The 12,309-nt window shown below is 39.4% G+C and overlaps 1 long non-coding RNA gene across 1 annotated transcript; it reads left to right on the top strand.

Annotated features, from left to right (window-relative positions):
- The first annotated feature begins 7,075 nt into the window (after window positions 1-7,075).
- LOC120441361 lies at window positions 7,076-11,839 on the top strand. Its single transcript, XR_005614016.1, has 3 exons — window positions 7,076-7,186; window positions 11,256-11,350; window positions 11,472-11,839. It is a non-coding gene; the product is annotated as an uncharacterized LOC120441361 (long non-coding RNA).
- The last annotated feature ends 470 nt before the right edge of the window (window positions 11,840-12,309 follow it).

Genomic DNA, 12,309 nt, shown 5'->3' with positions numbered 1-12,309 from the left:
TTTTATTTTATTTTTTTTAGATTTCTTCTTAGTTTTATGGGCGCATTATTTTCTGGGTTTATGATACAGTAACATCTTGTTATTGTTCAGGAAGAGAAGGAAAACACCCTGGACCTGTAAAAGCTGGGCATTTTATCAAAATACAAGTGTTATCAAGCCAAGCCCTCCTTGTCTTCCTTGTCTTGTTCTCAGATAAAGTCATTATGTCATAAAGGTTCCACTTTTCCTGTAAACGAATGAGTGCAGAGGTGGCTAACATTTCATTATGTTCAGTACTGCACACTATGTATCATACTGAAATGTGATTCTTTTTTTTTTTGTTATTACTGATATGTAGAGTTTGGTCTTACACATAAGAAATATTTTACAGTTTCACTTTAAAAAATATATTTCTTGTTGTAGCTGCATTGGCATACTGTTTTCAGGGTTTATGTGATATTCTTCAATGTAGTGGTTTTACATTTTACAATGAGCTGTTTTGTGACATTTTTGATGCAATTATGAAAAGCAGCCATGGACTTGCACCAAAAAATATTTTTTATCATCCAGGAAGGAGAAAAAATAACTCTCGATTTATAAAATTTCAACATTTCACAAAAATCCAAGTGTTATCACTTCAGGCCTAATTTTGTTCTCAAATAAACATATCATGTCTTAAATGAGCCACTGGTCCTGGAAACAAATGGTTGATGCATGAATCAGCTGACACAGTAGCAGATGTATGCAGATTTGGCAAAACAGGTAACCTGTGGTTAGGTGGAACAAACACACTCACACACTCAAATTCTAATTCAGTTATGATGCAAGTATGGTTATGTGACACTTCCTAGAATTTACCAACATAACACATTTTATTGCATTGTCATTTTATTGCATTGTCCTGGTCTCTATACATCTGTGAGATAAGGATTGTCATTTTATTGCATTGTCCTGGTCTCTATACATCTGTGAGATAAGGTCGTGGAGGTCGTCAAGACCACTAAATTCCTTGGTGTCCACCTGGCGGAGAACCTCTCCTGGTCTCTATACACCAGCTCCATAACTAAGAAGGCCAAACAGCATCTCTACTTCCTGTGGAAGCTGAGAGGAGCCCATCTCCCACCATCCATTCTCACTACCTTCTAGAGAGGGACTATCAAGAGCGTAGCTACATCACTGTCTGGTATGGTAACTGCACCATATCAGATTGCAATACCCTACAACTGATAGTGAGAACAGCTGAGAAGATCACTGAAGCCTCTCTTCCCTCCATCACAGACACTTGTCGCACTCACTACATCCGCAAAGCGACCAGCATTGTGGAAGACCCCACACACCCCTCACACACACTCTTCATCCTGCTGGCAAGATTTGGGCCCTCACTACCAGACTGCAGAACAGTTTCTTCCCACACATGTATACCTTCATACATGTCACTACCAACCACTTATCTGCAGAACCTCACACACACACACACACACACACACACACACACACACACACACACACACACACACACACACACACCTTCATAAACCAAGTGAGTTTTTGCACAATACTCAGTCCTTTGCACATTTCTATTGCACTGTTGTGCCTGCACTGCCTTGTGTCTGTATCGTTCTGTTCTGTCTTTTTTTTTTTGTTTTTTTGCAATTTTTGCACATTGCACTTTATGTAGTCCTCTGTTATTTGTCTGTTATATGTCATATATAGCACCACGGTCTTGGAGGAACGTTATCTCGTTTCACTGTGTACTGTACCACTGCACACGGTTGGAATGACAATAAAGCCACTTGGATTGACTTGATAAGCTTTTTAATGATTTTAAACATTTCAGCACTTACTGATTTTTGATTATTGGTAAGCACAAATAGTAACGTGTAACAATATTAAAGGGTAGCACAAACAGAAGTGAATATCATATGTATTGCACAGTAGGCAAATATGTTCACAGATGTGCCTCATGTTCATGTTGACCTTTATTATTGCAACAGATATTTGCTTTACAAAGTCTTTTAAAGTCTGGTCATTATTTATAAGGTGATTATTTTTCAGGTTTGATTTGCCCTTCATTATATGTGACTACATGACATAGATTTAATGATAAAAATCTGCACAAAGAAACCAGGATTAATCTTATCAACAGACGGTGAATACAACAAGAAGATTCAAACTATAACATCCTGCATATTTTATCCCATTTAGATTTAAAGCAAACTTACTACACACCTTACCACAAGTACAGAAACACTCCCTAAGAGAAAGGCCACTCAGATAAAAATACAATTGAAAAGTAACTGAATAATAAATGATTTAAAAAAAATATGGATCATTTTTCCAGAGTTTTGGCGATTTCTAGACTGGAGTTTTGGGAGCAAACCGTTTGACCAGCAGGGTTACCAGCATGCTGGCTAGGATCAAACTGGCTAGCAGGGCCAGCAGAGGTGTCACCTGGCCTTGGCCACTGCTTAATTGCATCACTGGGTCTGCAAGAGAAGAACAAAGTTTACATTTACTGTGTTCATAAACTTTATGGCATCCATAAGAGTACAAGGTGAAGAGACATGAGAACTTCAATGTACCTCTGCTTCCTGGCCTTGAAACAAGCGGGCTGAGTGAGATGGATGAAGTATCATGGAAAGATGCGTCCCTCCGAACTCGCCTGTGGTAACCCAGGTAACAGCGCTGAGGGGAAAAAAATGTTTAGAGGCTGCTAATTTAACAGTTTCTAATTTATAAGATAAGAATGAAAAACCATAAGAATTAACAACATTGGTACATACAGCTGTACAATTGTTGTGTCTCAAAAGACACAGGTGGACCCGGCAATGAAGGTAAATGGATGAATAGTTGGTAAAAGTGAACATCCTGAAGGAGAATCGAGCCTCAGCTCTACCGTTCCATCGGCTTCATTGGGACACCTGGAAGACAGGCAGATGTTTAAATATCCCAGATTATAAAGCAAAGAAGCAGAATTCATTATGAGGAAGAATTGGTGGAGAAACTGAGGAGAGGTCTGTCTGGGGCTGATTCTTTCAAGTTTTTAAATAAGTATGCTAAGACAAGGTGATGTTGCAAAAGTTTTCCTACTCTGCAGTAATAAGATCCCAGCGGACGGGGTAGTTTGGCATGTTAGTAGTAATATATCTACAGCTGTTGCTTACACCTTTATCTCTGCATCTCAGAGGCCAGCTGAAACCAAGCCCCACACCTATATAAAAACGCCCTAATCAAACACCCTGTATTTTTCCTCACTACTTTACATTGGTCCTTGAGAGCATAACACTTCGTTCATCAGCACGAGCATTTTACTTTTAATTTAACTGTTTTAGGAGCATTTTGCTTTTTTCTTTAGTGCTCTGAAACACACAGGGGGTAATAGTTTCAAACAGAATACCACAAACAGCAGGCATTCCTGCTCTGATACTTCAGATTCTTAACTCTGCAACAGTTAGACAGAGGGGGGGTTACAGTTAGACCCCCTACAATCAGCAGAAGAGGTCACCCTTATCAAGAGCATCTCAACTGTACATCCATAGTTTTCAATACAAACAGTCTCCTTTATCTTATGTCAGAGGTCCATCGGTGCCACCAAAGCTTTTTTACCTTTCTACTGACCATCCGATCCTCCAAACAGGTTTCACCTTTTGTTTACGCCTTTATCTCTGCATCTCAGAGGTCACCTGAAGCAAGCCCCACCTATATAAAAATGCCCTAATCAGCCACACTAACCCTTTACAACGACCCTTGAGAGCATAACACTTTGTTCACAGCACGGACAACAAACCTAAGAGCCTTCTTTTCAACATGGACAGCATATATGGTAGGTAAAACAAGACTATAACAGATTCTTAAATTTATACGACTGTATATCAAAAAATATTCAAACTGTTTTCTCTTCTAAACAAAAGCCTGATTTTTAGGAACTTGGCACACCGGAACACCCCACAGGTCACTTACACAAGGTTTGTACTTCTTCTTCTCACACAAAACAGCTTGTGCCTCATTGTTTAGAAGCAATCTTACCTGTTTCACACATAGTAACATTAAAATGTGTATTTCTCATTCTTTCTACAAGATCACAAAGCTATATTGGGCAAACAACACCTCTAAAAAACACAAGGTAAATATAGTGTTACACATGTTTTAAATATGCGTGTGTGTGTGTGTGTGTGTGTGTGTGTGTGTGTGTGTGTGTGTGTGTGTGTGTGTGTGTGTGTGTGTGTGCATGTGTTCTGTTTAAACCTTGTATTAACAGTGCTTGTCCCCCGGGTACAGGTTCAATAAGTTGTCCAGAAAAACCTACAGAAGCGGGGGCAATAAGACCAAGCCTTACGTTAGGTATGTATGACTCCGTGGTATAATTCTCAAACACGTAGCCTAAAGCAGATAACTCGTAAGCTGGAGAGGAAATGGCGTGTCACAAATTTAGAGGATCATCATTTAGCCTGGAGAAATAGTTTGCTGCTTTATAAGAAAGCCCTCCGCAAAGCCAGAACATCTTACTATTCGTCACTGATTGAAGAAAATAAGAACAACCCCAGGTTTCTCTTCAGCACTGTAGCCAGGCTGACAAACAGTCAGAGCTCTACTGAGCCAACAATCCCTTTAACGTTAACTAGTAATGACTTCATGAACTTCTTCACAAATAAAATTTTTATCATTAGAGAAAAAATTACCAATAATCATCCCACAGATGTAATATTATCTACAGCTACTCTTAGTACCATCGATGTTAAGTTAGACTCTTTTTCTCCAATTGATCTTTCTGAGTTAACTTCAATAATTACTTCCTCCAAACCATCAACGTGTCTTTTAGACCCCATTCCTACAAAACTGCTCAAAGAAGTCCTGCCATTAATTAATTCTTCGATCTTAAATATGATCAACCTATCTCTAATAATCGGCTATGTACCACAGGCCTTCAAGCTGGCTGTAGTTAAACCTTTACTTAAAAAGCCATCTCTAGACCCAGCTGTCTTAGCTAATTATAGGCCAATCTCCAACCTTCCTTTCATATCAAAAATCCTTGAAAGAGTAGTTGTCAAACAGCTAACTGATCATCTGCAGAGGAATGGCTTATTTGAAGAGTTTCAGTCAGGTTTCAGAGCTCATCACAGCACAGAAACAGCTTTAGTGAAGGTTACAAATGATCTTCTTATGGCCTCTGACAGTGGACTCATCTCTGTGCTTGTCCTGCTAGACCTCAGTGCTGCGCTCGATACTGTTGACCATAATATCCTATTAGAGCGATTAGAACATGCTGTAGGTATTACAGGTACTGCACTGCAGTGGTTTGTATCATATCTATCTAATAGACTCCAGTTTGTACATGTAAATGGAGAGTCCTCTTCAGACACTAAGGTCAATTATGGTGTTCCACAGGGTTCAGTGCTAGGACCAATTCTATTTACATTATACATGCTTCCCTAGGCAACATCATTAGAAGACATAGCATAAATTTTCACTGCTATGCAGATGACACGCAGCTCTATCTATCCATGAAGCCAGGTAACACACACCAATTAGTTAAACTGCAGGAATGTCTTAAAGATATAAAGACCTGGATGGCCGCTAACTTTCTGCTTCTTAATTCAGATAAAACTGAGGTTATTGTACTCGGCCCTGAAAATCTTAGAAATATGGTATCTAAGCAGATTCTTACTCTGGATGGCATTACCTTGGCCTCCAGTAACACTGTGAGGAACCTTGAGTCATTTTTGACCAGGACATGTCCTTCAATGCACATATTAAACAAATATGTAAGACTGCTTTCTTCCATTTGCGCAACATCTCTAAAATTAGAAATATCCTGTCTCAGAGTGATGCTGAAAACTAGTTCATGCATTTATTACTTCCAGGCTGGACTACTGTAATTCACTATTATCAGGAAGTCCTAAAACTCGCTGAGAAGCCTTCAGCTAATCCAAAATGCTGCAGCAAGAGTACTGACAGGGACTAGAAAGAGAGAGCATATTTCTCCTGTTTTGGCTTCCTTCATTGGCTTCCTGTTAAATCCAGAATTGATTTCAAAATCCTGCTCCTCACATACAAGGTCTTAAATAATCAGGCCCCATCTTATCTTAATGACCTTGTAGTACCATATCACCCTATTAGAGCACTTCGCTCTCGCTCTGCAGGCCTACTTGTTGTTCCTAGAGTATTTAAAAGTAGAATGGGAGGCAGAGCCTTCAGTTTTCAGGCCCCTCTTCTGTGGAACCAACTTCCAGTTTGGATTGGGGAGACAGACACTATCTCTACTTTCAAGATTAGGCTTAAAACTTTCCTTTTGCTAAAGCATATAGTTAGGGCTGGACCAGGTGACCCTGAATCCTCCCTTAGTTATGCTGCAATAGACGTAGGCTGCCGGGGATTCCCATGATGCATTGAGTTTTTCCCATCCAGTCACCTTTCTCACTCACTATGTGCTAATAGACCCTCTGCATCGAATCATATCTGTTATTAATCTCTGTCTCTCTTCCACAGCATGTCTTTCATCCTGTTTTCCTTCTTTCACCCCAACCGGTCGCAGCAGATGGCGCCCCTCCTGAGCCTGGTTCTGCCGGAGGTTTCTTCCTGTTAAAGGGAGTTTTTCCTTCCCACTGTCGCCAAAGTGCTTGCTCATAGGGGGTCATATGATTGTTGGGTTTTCTCTGTATTTATTATTGTGCTATCTACTGTACAATATAAAGCGCCTTGAGGCGACTTTTGTTGTGATTTGGCGCTATATAAATAAAATTGAATTGAATTGAATGTATACAAGTCTCTATACATGACACTCAATTTAAAGGAAAAAAGGTTTTAAATATTTACAAATGTTCTAATACACCAGGCCGAGACAGAGTACACAGCGTGTCAAGAAGCGGGCCATCCGAATAACACAGAACAAAGTGTGAGTATAGTCATAAATAAATCAAAAGAGCCAAACACATCCTGCTTTTGAAATGATACACATATATATATATATATATATATATATATATATATATATATATATATATATATATATATATATATATATATTTCTAACACCGTCTATCTCCACAGCGATCACACAACCCCTTACCACTACGGATCCCTTGAAGACCCCTTGACGTTTTTGGAATATTTAAGTGATATTGAACTCCCAGAACAACAAGAAAAACCACAACCTTTGGGCAACGTCGGAGAATCGGAAGAATTCTTCATCACCGGGCCACACATACCAGTGAGTGAGTGTCTGCCTAGTGATTTCAGCGATGTTTTCGAGTACAGTCTATCAGATTTCAACATAAATGACATACCCGCCACGCCAGAATGTCTCAGAAACAACAGTGATTCAGACATAGGTTTTGAAGAAGGTTGCATAACAGACTCACAAATATCGCAGGCATATGATGCATACTTAAATGCAGCAAAACCCTCTACTTTTGAACAGAGCCATTATGCTTCAAAAAATGATATATTATCTTTGCTCGATGCTAAACTTAGTCAACATCAACGAGAAATAGAGGCTAAACTTAACCAGCAACAACAAGCAATACAGCTGAACTTGCAAGAAATAGTAGCTAAAGTTAACCAAGATCGAGAAGCAGCACAGGGCAACTTGCAAGAAATAGCACGGGTTCTAACAAGTAGCCAGCAGGCAATAAACGAGACCTCAGGTTTATTAGGTCTCATTAATACCACCATTCTAAATAGGTGACTTTTAAAATCCACATCATGGACCCACCCTGTAAATTATTCAAGCACAATGATGGTACCTCCGCTAGGGCTAAATGGTTCGACTTTGAGGCTTATAACCAGGCGGTTGCGCAATTAGTAAGCAATTGTCAAGTTATGAATGCAACACTTAGTAGTCTCGCTGCAGCACGCAGTGGTGTGTCTAATGAGCGTCCTTGTCCAACTCATTCTGAACCTATTGCTGATGATGCATCCGAAACACAGACGGATTTTCCTGTAACCGCGAATGTTACTGTTGCAGGGACTGTTGTTACTCAGGATACTGATGAATGTCTTATTACTGAGCCTTCTTTCACCCCTGAACGGGTGGGTGCACCCAGAGCACATGCTTATCAGGGGGCTGATGTTACTGTAGGTGCTGCTGCTGTTGCTGACGCATCACCACACAGCCCCTCAAACAATGGAAATTCCTCAAGTGTTAACCATACACAAACACATGCTGCAGTAGTTGAGCCCATTGTTCAGTCTGGGTCTGGCAGTCACAGCCAGCTTAGCATCAGAGAGATACCTAATTTCAACGCCCGAGAATTGCGCGAGCGCCTTGATTTTAGGGACATAAGTCTTGATGATCCAGAACAAGTGCCAGAAAGAGTTAGAAGCTGCCTAGCTAATGTGATAGATAGAGCAGTGGCTGGATCTCAGCAGGGTTGTGTTCTAAATGTGGTCCTGCGTGGGCCCTCGCTGGCTTCTGATGTTCAAGCTGTTTTAAATCCTGATGATCAGTATGACCCTGACCTGTTTCTCGACCAAATAGCACAAGTTATGCAAAGTAACGACGAATCTATCGGTGATGATGAATTAGAGTTTATTGTCACAGTTGCACAAAACAGTAGCGGTGGCGGAGGTGCTCGCTTAAAACTGGCAAACATCCCTTATGATGAGATTCTCTCAAAGAAGGGTAAACATTTGTATACACCAAACAATACGCACAACAATTTGTGCTTCTCCCTTTGCATAGCACATTCATTAAACCCAACAACCCAACAGAGTGTCACGATATATGGTACATGCTTTACGCAGGACATCAACATCGTTAACACAGTAGCGCCTGAGTTCAGCCTGAAAATCAAAGGTGTTCTGTGAGGCAGTCTGGTACCATTCCATGAAGCTCGCCTTACCACTTTCAGACATGCGCTCATAGCCATAGAAGGAGGGATCCGGGTATGGACCGACATAATACTCATTATCCCTAGTGTTGAATCTGTGTGGGAAATGGCCCTTCTGCAGGTCTTGAAAACCTAAAGCAGAGGATATTTTGGCAAGACCCATGGGCAAAAAGCTGGTCATACTCCTTGTCATGCATCAAAATCACACGGCTCCCTCTCATTGTGACGGTAGGTGTTATACATTGGTTGACCATGTACTCCAAAAGTATGTAATTATCGAAGCCGGATGCGTTATGGGCTATGAATGTGTACCCACGAAACCTCGGGCGTCTGTAATGCTGCACAAACGCAGCCACACATTTTAATGTATTAAATGAGAACTTGTTGCCCTTCAGATCAGACGCACACACAAAGTTGGCCTCATGTTTACCGTTGTGATACCGTGTCTCAAAATCATATAAAATATATTTATCACAAGGCTTCTGTTGTTCAACAGGCTGTATGAAACACTGATGCTCAGAGTCCCCGGCTAATTTAGGCTCGCGGCAGTGCTCGCATTTAGGCTGGACACATCTGTGTGGTGATTTCTTTGATTCTTTATATGTGACACCACAACTCATGCAATGCTTCATATTGTCACACGGGACCATGTTGTGTTTTATTTCTGGTAATTTGTGTTGTTGGTAACAGTGTTGTGATTTGCAGATGCGGTTACAGTCACTGCATTTCACGGTGGGACCTCTGTGGTGGTGACAGAGTGTGAAACATACGTTGCATCTATGTTTACAGGTGTGATAGAGCGGTGAATCATATGTATTGTAACAAAATTACACACATAGCCTGCCCCTAGAAAAGCTGTGGGTTTTTCAATCAGGTGATAGTGTTCATTGTGTAGGTACAGCATTACAGTGTTTGGATTTGGCTCATCATGTGTGAAAAAAAGTATGCAAACGTTTACGCCCTGCTGCGTGATAATAGATTACTATCTTAATGTTTAGGTGTTTCTCAAATTTGCAGACATCAGAGAATGATACTGTCTGTGTGTCGCATAGACCTACTTGAGCATGTAACTGTTTAGCAGTAGCATATTTTTCATGCTCTGGGGCTGCAAAATGCAAAGCTACATTTCACAGCCCAAATCCTATTTCATATTACATGGCTAGAAAGAAAATAACTGATATGTAGCTCTACAGACTGAATGACTGTCTAACTCTTTATACTGTAGTTCACAGAAAATATTTTATATAATATAATATATATTCTAATATATAATCTAATTATTTTTATATTATTAAGCAAGTACAAGATGCTGTAGCTCTGATCAGACATCACTAAAATTACCAACTTGTCATCCATCTGCCTGCACTGCCACCTGTAAGTATTTGCATTCACAGACAGTGTTGGCCAAGTTACTTGAAAAAGTAGTTAGTTAACTAATTACTGATTACTTCTCCAAAAAGTAATCCCGTTACTTTACTGATTACTTATTTTTAAAAGTAATTAGTTACTTTATTACTTAGTTACTTTTTAAAAACACGATACACAACCTGAAATATGTAATAAAGCAATAGACAGCCCAATCCTATTTTTTCTGCATAATCCATCATATAAAATTGAATCAAATGAAAAACTTGTTAAAACTTGTTTTATTATTTTTAATCTTTTAATTTTATGCACATTGCATCAAGCAAAAATTAAATTATATGCAACTGTCTTTGACTTGAAGAAATTTGTTTAACATTTAAACCTATTTTCTGCATATTCCACCATATAAAATAAAATAATGTTTTGTGTTAATCAGTCTTTCAAAAAAATGCAAGTAAAACACAGCAAAAAAATAAATAAAATCAAAGACTCAGCGGCACTGTCCTGTCGCTCTTAAATCTATTTTCACCTGTTTAGCAGGAGTGGTGCAGTCAGAGGTTTGCCTGGTGCCGCAGCGGCCATGTCAGTGGGGGATCCCACTTCCTGGGTGTTTGCTCAGATTTGAAGTTACATTTTTCGCTGTAGAAAGAAGTTTTCTTCCCATGCAGAGTGTACAGCAGACGCTAATGTTTTTGTCACTTTTTACAGAATCAAACTCAAAGTAAGTGCTTCCACGCTTTAAATGCTCCATGGTTGTACTCTCTCCCGCTCTCCATATTATCCATTGTTGATCTGCAGACGTCTGTTACCATGGATGTCGCACACGCTTGTGTCATTCTCATGAGATACCCTCACAAACAAAATTGCGGTTTAGTAACCCAGCGTGCTTACGGGAAAGTAACAGTAATCTAATTACTTTTTTGCCATAGTAATCCCTTACTTTACTTTTTACTTAAAGTAATCGGATTACAGTAACACGTTACTTTACTGCCCACCTCTGTTCACAGAGGGACACAATTCTGCATATCCTTCATACCACTTATTGGATTCCTTCATCTGCTGAAATCAATCTGTTTTCCACAGCATTGTTACCCAGGTTACCATGCAAGAGTTGCAAGGGATACTTCCTACCATGACACTGAAGTCATCCACATTAGGACCGCTAGTATTGAACACAGGTAACATTTTTACAACACTGGCAGTCTTGTAGATGATACAGCTGCATAATCAGAGGATTGTGATAATTGCATTCATGAGCTAAATTTGAATTCACTGTAGATCTTGGTTGTTTTCTTACAGAAAGAAGAATGAAAGCAAGCAGCTCTCCAGGCCTCTTGACATCTCTGGTGACCCTGATAGTCTGTTTGCTGACTGCAAATATTCTGATCTAGAGAAATCAAATCAATGCACAAATTACAGCAAACTCAGCAGTCGTATAATAACTGAGTATACATTTGATAAGTAAAAGAACTAAAAAGTAGAACCAGAAGACGTTTTTATATACATAGAGGAATACTGATGATCTGAAAAGTGGATGTTACTGAATATTTGACATCTGTGAAAATGCTTCTTATTTGCTCCGAGCGCTCCTGTTTCTAATTGCTGCAGTTTTTCTTTTCAACACTGGAGGGCAGCACCTGATCAAAAACCTATCTTGTATGCTTCTGTTTCCAATTCAAGAGTTTTATCATCAGGTCAATCAGGTTCATTTTAAACCTTTACATAATGATTTATCTCGTATTATTCATTATTAGCAAATATAAAAATAATGAAGAAGGAATGTATGTGTGAAATATGAATGTCTTGTACACTGTATCAAAATACAGTCCTGGCTGATTGACAGTTCTGTTTCTTTTTTCTTTTCTTTTTTAAAATAAAAAAATGCTTTTGAATCACTTTTTGAATTTACAAATAAGCATCTTCATGTAACTGTAACAAAGGAGGGAAACTCCATTATAGAATCACAATAAGTTTTGCACAGAACAAGTAAACAATAACCACAATCCAATCCAAACCGTCACTACAAGAAGGTTTCCGTTTCACATGAAAGAAACTATCCGTGATACAAGAGGTCAGGTTTCTCTTTTGTGCTGAACCTCCTTTGTTGTTCTGAGTGTGAAGATTCAGTAAGCTTCCT

This window comes from Oreochromis aureus, linkage group 8, assembly GCF_013358895.1.
Source record: "Oreochromis aureus strain Israel breed Guangdong linkage group 8, ZZ_aureus, whole genome shotgun sequence".
Lineage (NCBI taxonomy): Eukaryota > Metazoa > Chordata > Actinopteri > Cichliformes > Cichlidae > Oreochromis > Oreochromis aureus.
Note: the sequence above shows the minus strand (reverse complement) of the source record. Positions and strands in the feature narration are given on the sequence as shown.